This window comes from Sceloporus undulatus, chromosome 3, assembly GCF_019175285.1.
Source record: "Sceloporus undulatus isolate JIND9_A2432 ecotype Alabama chromosome 3, SceUnd_v1.1, whole genome shotgun sequence".
Taxonomy (NCBI): domain Eukaryota; kingdom Metazoa; phylum Chordata; class Lepidosauria; order Squamata; family Phrynosomatidae; genus Sceloporus; species Sceloporus undulatus.
The window spans coordinates 212,010,672-212,020,046 of NC_056524.1; the positions used below are offsets into that span (position 1 = coordinate 212,010,672).

Sequence of the window (9,375 nt, forward strand, 5' to 3'; positions counted from 1 at the left end):
ACGCCATAGTTTCAGTGCTACATAGTGAATCCAGGCCCACCCACTCACAAATCCTTACTTCCTTGGTTGCAGCTGCTCTGAGGGATGGGGATCTGTTCTGCTGTCACTTGGGAAGCAGCTGACTGATATTCTCACTCACTCCCATGAGTGATCACCATTGTGACAGGTAGAAGTAGAACCCCTATTGCAATTCCCCCTTGCACTGGAGATTGCTTGTGTCAAGCAGGGTGGGAACATCAGTCGGATGCTTCCCAAGTGACAAAGGAACAGATTCCTGTTAACTGCAGTGGCTGCAACCCAGTAAATGACGATTAAGGAACTTTTACCATCCCTAGTATGTGTCCCTTAAACTAGAGAATGTGTAGGGATCTTGAATACCAGACAGTTACAAATGCATTTATAATTTCCCAACAGGATTCTGACCATTCTCCATTTTCTCCTCCTTTTTCTTATAATTCATACTTTCTATTTTATTTTATTAGCATACAGAAGTTAGCTTACTCAAAAACACAGAAGCCCATGTCATCATCGGATTCTTCTGATTCTTTCTTCTCTTTCTCTTTCTTCTCCTCAGCAGGAGCAGCACAACCAGCAGGTGCCCACCACCAGCAGGGGCTGAAGCAGCTGGAGCACCACCACCAACCTCTAGGTTACAGATGAGACTTCCAATGTCACTGTTGGCTGCTAGTTGAACACCCATCACTGTTGGCTAATACCTTTGCAGAGAGACAAGGCCAGAAAACACCAACATTTACTCCAGCTGCTCTGACAATAGTATTAATTTTGTCCTTCACTGAGGTTGACTTCTTGTTACCACAAGATGAGGATGAAATAGATGCGGGTGGATTTAGAGATGGAGGCCTTGTCGAGGATTGGTGAGCAGTGCTGGTTACTGGCTGGGAATTGGCCTTAGCTTCTTTAGAAGGACTCAGCACCTTGTGCACTCTGTACTAAGGCAGAACTGAAAAACTGACCCTTCTTCTTTTTGAAGAACTAATCTTAGCTGTTCTTCTTAGCAGTTTTTGCTGCTTGAAATCAACCTTTAAAACACACGCACACACAAAGAAAAACTGTAGACAAAAAATTCACATGTAGTCTCATCAGTGCCTTGACCACATATGATTTTCTCTTCTGACTTGGAAATTGCAATCAGGAATCCACTTGTCCTCTTTGCATCCATACTGGACAGCTCATGGCAATTTTCTAAGCAACTACTACCCAACATATTTTCCCTCCTCCATAGTTTTTAGTTGATGAGCCCCCCAGGTGCTGACCAATTTTGTATGACCTTATACTCCTCCCCCCCTAATGAATAGCATTCTCTTTTTCTTGCTCCAGTTCATGAGATCATCTGATCCATGCTGCATAATTTCCTGGTCCATCCCTGAAATAGCAATGCTTCCTAGTTATCTGCAGATTTCATCAACCTACTTTCCTCCCCAGAATAATATTACTGAATATAACAGACCTAAAGACTGATCCCTGAGAGATTCAGTTGATTTGTTCTCTGCAACTAGAAAGTTTGCCCATTAGCAAAACATTTTGAAAAGTGTTTGGACAATAATTTATCTTGTTCTACTAAATATTTTCCTAAAATCCAAATGGATGCAATCCAGTACATTCCCTTTTATTTCTAGGAAATCAGGAGGAGAAAGAGAACTTTTGTTAGATACTGTTTTCAGAAATCTATAGATCTATCATGTTGATTTCTCTCCCTACCCCACTTCATATTTGTTACAGGGCCTTACTTGTCAGGACTGATATGTATCTCTTTTTCATTTGGATAGTTGGCTTATAAATGTGTCCCCTAATGAAAGATGATGAGCTATGGTCACAATCTTTGTGTTTTGTTTGGTTTTTTAAAAAAAATAAAGCCCAAATGAAACATTATGGAAAATATACATGTGTATATGTGTTCTCAGCACATCAAAAAGGTCTACTTATGTTCTAACCCTTAGAATCTTAAAAGTATGCCCCAGTCACTTCAGAGGACTTTGTTGCCCGTAATCGTTGTACCCAGTTATTTTGATGCATCCAGAATGCACACCCAGAGCAAAATGTTTTGTGGGTGCTATTGTTTCTATAGGGAGATCTATAATAAATTAATTAATTATGTGGTAGATGCTTGCACAGAACACTCAATGTCTGGATTCACACATAACAGGAAATTGGCTTGTGTTTTGTTGATTTTGGCTTGTTGTGTCTAAAACTATTCTCACAAACAAACCATGGCTTGTTAGCCACCTCCACGGTTTGTTGCTGGCTTATAAACTCTAGCATGTTTATTTAAACCATAATTCAGTATTACATCTGAATCCAGAGACGGCTTGTCCATGGGTTTGTGCCCACTATGAAATAAGTGCTGAAATGGAGAATCAGACCAGAAACGGAAGAAATAAACTGTGATGTGTTTGGTTATCTGTGGAACAATTCATAGTTAAAACAACAAACTATGCCTTTCTGTGATGTGTGAGCACAACTAGTGTATTCCCTAGGAAAAATTAGTATCATAGTTCTCATCTAGAGTCCCTGACAAAATCTATGCCATGATACTTCCTCACATGAGCATATCCCATGATTCAATAAAAACCTTTCCCCAAAGCAATGTCACAATCAAAGCACACTTTTTGAAATCTAAAACTGAAATTCATGATAATCTAATTAAAACTATGGAATGAATTTTCTTGACTATCTAAAACACTGGGTACAAGAATTTAAGGCAACTTGATGTATACCATTTTTAGCTGCACATACCTATGAAGGTTTCAAAGTAAGCTTAAAAGCTGAACATGTGAATGTGACTAGCACATGTTTGGAACAATCCATGTGTTCATACAATGGACTTGTCAGGGAGCCAGGATTGGCTCTAGGTCCCTATTGAATTTACAACTGGGTTTGCTGCCATGTAATGTGTAAAACAGTCCTCAGATATGTAATTTTTCCTGCCCCAAATGAAACTTCTAACTTCATAGTAGATTTATCTTGGGGTTTTCTCCTAAGCACTATCCTGAAGTCTGGCTTTGTCTTCACAGTGGCGATACTTGGGGAGTCTAGTTCTTGAGATAAGATTTGATTGTTGGATCTCTCACAAACTCACTGCATATCTTCTGCATCTCAGATTCCGCCGCCCCCACACACACATCTTGTGATGGTGTGTGTATGTGTATACATTTCACAAGGTTGGGGATATTCCATCACTGTAGTGCATTTTCTGTGTTTTCTAAGCGTTTTCAAACAGGTGTCAGCCTCTTTCCTCTCCTTTACATGCTACAGCTTGACCCAACAGCTTTGATCATATGAGATACAAAGCCCTTAAGTACCAGAAACAATGTTGTAGACCTAAATAGTCACTCTGAGAAATGCAGTGTAGATCTAGAGACAAGGGGAAAGAAACAGGTTTGGACAGATAACTGCTGACCAGATGCTCCCATTGCAGCCTAGTTTTGCAGTGTTAAAGGATGCCCCGTACACTGAAATTAAAAAATGGGCATCATTTCTACCAATATTTCTGTAATTTTCCAGATCAAGACAAGTTTTGGAATATAAATAACTTCATATTATGATCACTTTTTTCTTAAGGCTTGCAATAATCTTAGTCTGATCCATGTCATAGAATTTGTTGTTGTTGTTGTTGTTGTTTAAAAAAAACATATCCAAGTATGCACAGTGCAAAGCTGAAGCTCACGTTTTCACACAGTGGTCTGGACTGGATATAGATTTCCATCTTGCAAAATCAATTCAATGTCCTTTCAGGTTTTCAGTGGTAAACAAAGTTTTGGCAACCCAACCCAACCCAAAGTTAATGTAAGTTTACTGATGCCTTCTCTTCTAAAAATAATAAATATAGATATAAGACAACAACTTAACTCTTTACAAAAAAAGTAAACAAAATATTCAGTATCCAAACACAGATACATATTCATAACACAGAATTTACATAGTTTCTAAAAACTCAGAAAGCTATGTAGCCACCCCACTTTCTTCTTAGTTTTTACAAAGCTCTTCCTAGTTTTTTAGATCTCAGAAGTTTTTTTAGCTTATTTAGATCCCAGAGGCTTAAAAACTGGAGAAACACTCAGCTATCGAGGACACTGAGCTGAGCCCAACATCTGAACTTTTCAGGTTTTCTTACCATATGTTAAAACAGTATGTATTTCAAAATTGGAGAGGAGTTTTGCCCATCTACTGGCTAACATCAGAATGAAACTATGGAGAACCAATATAACACAGTGCTTAAATTGTCAGATGAGGGTTTCTTACACAATTATAGCATCATCATCATTATTATTATTATTATTATTATTATTATTTCCCCTCCTCTCCCTGCAGATCAAGGTAGGGTTACAGCATTGCACTTTAACCGTGGGAAGCAGTAACACTCTCTGATAGAGACTTCTAAATGCCCTTCATAAGAGTACAAATCCAAGAGTTTCATAGGATGGAGACATATTAGTTAAAGTGGGATCAAAGTACTATAACTGTATAGTGTGAACAAGACTTTGGATTGAAGTAACCTCGGTTTGAATCTCCATTCACTCATGAATGTCACTAGAAGAATCTTATGCCAGTCTTTCTAATTTACCTCACAGGACTCTAAAAAGAAAAAAAGGAGGGGGGGAAGGGGGGAGAGGAAGGTCTGCATGTGTGTGATGATACATATAGTGATCCTTGAAGTAAAAGAAGGATATGACTGTCATGAATTAATCAAAAAATCTTTCTAAAGCAGCATAAAGCAGTGGATCATTGCTTCAATATCTTTTGCCCTGGCCAATATAACACTTCTTCAAGTTACATTTGAATGATGCCAGCTTTAACAACAAAACAAAACAAAATCTACCTTCAGGTCAGTGAAACAGAATTCTGAATGTATTTTTTGAAATATAAAAATATGCACCTTTACTCATCACAAACACTGCAAACAACAAGCAATACAACTAAGAACTTGTGAAATCACAATTAAAAATTGTTGTTGTGTACCTTCATGTTATTTCCAACTTATGGTGATCCTAAGAAAACCTATCAAGTTGGGTTTTTTCTTGGCAAGTTTTGTTCCGAGGTTGTTTGCCTTTTATCTTCTTCTGAGGCTCAGAGAAGATGCCTTACCCACAGTCACCCAGTGGGTTTCCATGGCTGGGCAGGGGTTTGAACCTTGGTCTCCAGAGTCATATTCCAATGCTCAAACCACTATACCAGGCTGGCTGTCAAGTCAATAGAGGTAGAATAGGAAAAAAAATGTGTAGATCACCTGACAACAGCAATGGCTTCTGAGAAAAAAAAGAAGGAAGGAAGGAAGGAAGGAAGGAAGGAAGGAAGGAAAGATAGATAATTCATGGTAGAAATTTCCTTGGAAACAAACTAACCCAAAATTTCAGTGAAGGGAGTTCCCAAAAAAGGGTGGTACAGCAGGAAAAAACCAAGCCCTGTAGCTAGACCACAGAGTCTGGAAGCCTTTTGGATTACAACTCCCCAAACCCCTCAGTTTCCAATGTCTGCTGCAATCTAATCATTGCAAAAAACTTTGGGGCTAACATTGAATTGATTTGGGATGGTGCAGGTATCCTGGTCTTCATCCCCCGCCTTTAGTGTCCATCTTTGAGCCAGATGCCCTTCACAGAGAACTGGCCTAATGTTCCACAGGTCTTTGGCTCCTCTATTCAAGGCACAACTGCTGAGAAATCAATCATTACCAGCTCTTGATGGCCTGATAGTTAACAGGCTGACCTGAAGCCAAACTGGTTGTTAATTGTGGTAACGACTGATTTCAAGTCATTGCTTCACAGAGACCAAGGTGCTCAGCAATTCACTCTGTGTCAAAATTAGCAGGCAAGGCAGTGATAAGAGGCAATAAACAGAGGTTCACAAGCTGTTAGCAAACGGTCTCTCTCTCCCAGTTGGGTGTCACTTTATGTGGACTGTAAGCAGCAAACCAAAGCCTTAAAGATGAAAGATGAATCCTTGTATTTGATTGCTTTACTGTGTATTGTTAAAAGAGGAGTAAATATGACCTCTCTTCTTGGGCTCCCACATCCATCCCCACTTCTAGCTCCTATAAAAAAAATCACATCCATTTATTCCAAGGGAGATTTTAAAAAAATCAGTAAGAACTTTTAAAAAATGTACTTGGTACCTTTCCATCTCTGAAGCTAAGCAAGTATTGGCCTGAGCCTGAACATCTGAACATGAGACCTTCTAGAATTGCTATATAACATGCCATTTTACCTTTTAATAATAATAAAAAAGCCACTGGCAAATAAAGCAAAGACCTTATGGCCAGAGTGAATGTGGTTGACACATTTTCTCTGCCTTGATCTCCTTCAGCAAAAATCATCTCTCCTCTTGATTGTTCTGACTGATCCTAGATGGACATTACTGAAGTATGCAAAATACAGCCCTCCAGATTTGGTACACTGCATTGGGAGGCTAATGCAAACGAGGATTAATGTCTACTAATTGGTCTCTTTTGCATTAGCCTCCCAGCCTGAGGCCAGCCATCAGCACAGAACAATGCAAATCACTCCTGCATTCCCAGGCTCACACAGTATAATACAGTGGATCCTTGTTATACGCTGGGGTAGTTCCAAGATCCCGTGTAACAAAATCTGTGTATGCTCAAGTCCCATTAAGTATAATGACATACAAAATGGTGTCCCTAATAAAAAATGGAACATCAAGGTAAATTTATACTTTTTGGAACATTTCAAACCGTGTATGCTTGAATCCGTGTAATAAAAATCCGTGTATAAGAAGGGCCGACGTACACCTAATTTTTCCAGGCAAAGCATCTCTGAAGATGCCAGGCACAGAGGCTGGCGAAATGTCAGAAAGAATCTCTGCTAGAACATAGCCACATAGCCCGAAAAACACAAAAAACTATGGATGCCGGCCATGAAAGCCTTCGACTTTACAAGCTCAGATTGTATCATAATACGTTATAGTAAGTTTGTAATGAATGAGAATTACACAGTCCCAAACACACACCATAACAGCTTTTCTCAATAATTAGACACGAATTTCTTTCTTAGTAATACACTCTGCTAGCTTCCACAGTGTAGTAACACGGGAATAAGTGCCTTTGCAGTGAGAATAGATATTTAGCTCAACATAGTCCACTTGATTGGCAGCAGCTCTCCATGTCCAGCAGGGATGTAGCCAAGGGGGGGGGATCTTGGGGTCCGGACCCCCCTTCCATTAGAAAAATGAATGGTGCTTGCTGCGGCGCCGCCGCACCCAAGCCCCATTATAATGGTGGTACTTAGTCTGAACCCCCCCCTTCCTAAAATCCTGGCTACATCTCCAGGGTCCTTCCCAGAAAATCTGCCAAAGCTAGGAATCAAATATGAGACCTCCCATATGCAAACATATATGCTCTGTCACGAGCTATGACTCCCTTCACCTAAAAGGGAAGTATATGTGGAATGTCATGTGGATAGCAAGTGACAGAGGGATATCTCTTCGGGAGGAAGATAATGGCACTACTGTTGATAGTTTGGTTGGTTTTCACCTACAATCAATGTGGATGAACATTATAGCATCACGTAGCAGACATGGACACACTCTCCCTCCCCAGGTTAAAAATGTATGCATTCATGTATAAATAATAGGTGGAAATTGATAATTAGCTATGCTGCTATTCATACCTTTTAGAAAAGGAGCACATTATTGTGTCTTTAATGTAGGAACATCCTTAGGGGGTGTCCAGCCTTCAAATATACATTAAAAATGCAAAGGGAGGAGGTCAGTGATGTTTATCACACTAACTCTTAAAGTGCTACTATTCCACTTGACTCCTCTAGCTGCCTCCGTTGCCTCTGGGATTGGCAGTTTTAAGCAGGAGTATTTAGAATTCTCAGGCAGAGAATTCTAAATACCCCTCCTTAAAACTGCAAATCCACAATGCAACAGGAGGCAGCTAGAGGAGTCAAAGTGGAATAGTAGCACTTAAGAGTATAGTTGTGATAAACATCAATATTAAAATGATGCAGATAAAAAAGAGTGCAGTGGGCATCATAACTGATGGAATTAATAGGCCAGCCTTCCCTGATCTGATGCTTCCAGATGTTGTGTACTACAACCCATCATTCCAGCCAGTAGAAACACTGGACACATCTGGAGGGCATTGGTCTGAGAATGATTGGGAGTTATAGTCCAACACATCAGAAAGTTTTATTTTGGGGAAAGTTGCTATAGATGCTCAAAAAAACCGACCATCGGCACTGCGCATTCCTTAAACAATGTTCCATGCAGAAATTTCAGTAGTGGCTGGAGTTGGGAAGGAAAGGGAAAAAAATTTCAGCAGAAAGGATGCTGCATGGAAGTGTAACCTGGAAGAAACACTCTGTGTAAGAAATAAATGGGAATTGTAATTCCATTGTAATAGAAACAAAGTGATTGTCTAGCAAGGACCAGTGGCAGGCTTCCTAGCCTTTATCATGATGAAAAGAGAGTGGCATTCATGTTAATTAATTAGATAATGATGGCCTAGCATTTTTAATTTACACTGAGAACATGAAGAAATGTTAGCAAAGTGGCTGTGAAAACACCAGGATGTTCCACAACCCCCCACCAGTCAAACCCCAGCTTGGAACACCTCCTGCTGCTACCCTCTGAGTTGAAGGAGAGCCCCCATCTATATCAGGATACTTTTGCTTTGAAGGAGCTAAGAGGAGGGGGCGAGAAAGAGGCTGAAAGAAAGAGTTTGAGAGGGAAATGCACTAGCCTAGGAAATGGGAAAAACAGAAAGGCCAAGTGAAATATTACATACTTGTAGTCTGAGACAAGTAGTTTCAAATGTGTGTAGTCTGGCCCCATTCTTGCTTATTGGTTGATGTCACAGCTTCACCAAGTGATCTTCCCCATTCCAAAGAGGAACTAAAATGCACTCTAGCAGCCTCCAAACATTACTGTCAATTGACTTACCTTCTGCCGGAGATCAGAAACCTTCAAGTGTGAGTATGACTTGCCATGGGTCACACAGAGTATGAAGTTGAACCTAACCTTCAACTCAACCACTGGGTCCTTTTTTCTTATACTGTATTGGTTTAGCTTTTCCCCACTTTCCATCAAAGCTTGGGGAAATTATTTATGTATTTGTTTGTTTATTTATTGAAGTTTAATCCCCAGACCCCCACAGATGCTTGCTGGAGGATTCTGGGTAGTACAGTCCAAAAAGTAATTTTTCCAAGCTCTTTGTTTTCCTACAGGATGTCTGCTTTCACAACTGCTCCAGGACATAAACAAGAATTGGCCAACCATCAGAAATAACTTAGGCTGTCCTGCTGAAGAACATTTCAGGTACATCAATGAAACTATGTGCAGCCACAAAGAAACCTCTCAGTATATCTTACAATATTGCAAACAGAGTCTGGAAAAATTTCT

The 9,375-nt window shown here is 39.9% G+C and overlaps 1 pseudogene; it reads right to left on the reverse strand.

The window, feature by feature from the left end:
* Positions 1-497: 497 nt before the first annotated feature.
* LOC121925935 lies at positions 498-2,576 on the reverse strand (annotated as a pseudogene).
* Between the last annotated feature and the right edge of the window lie 6,799 nt (positions 2,577-9,375).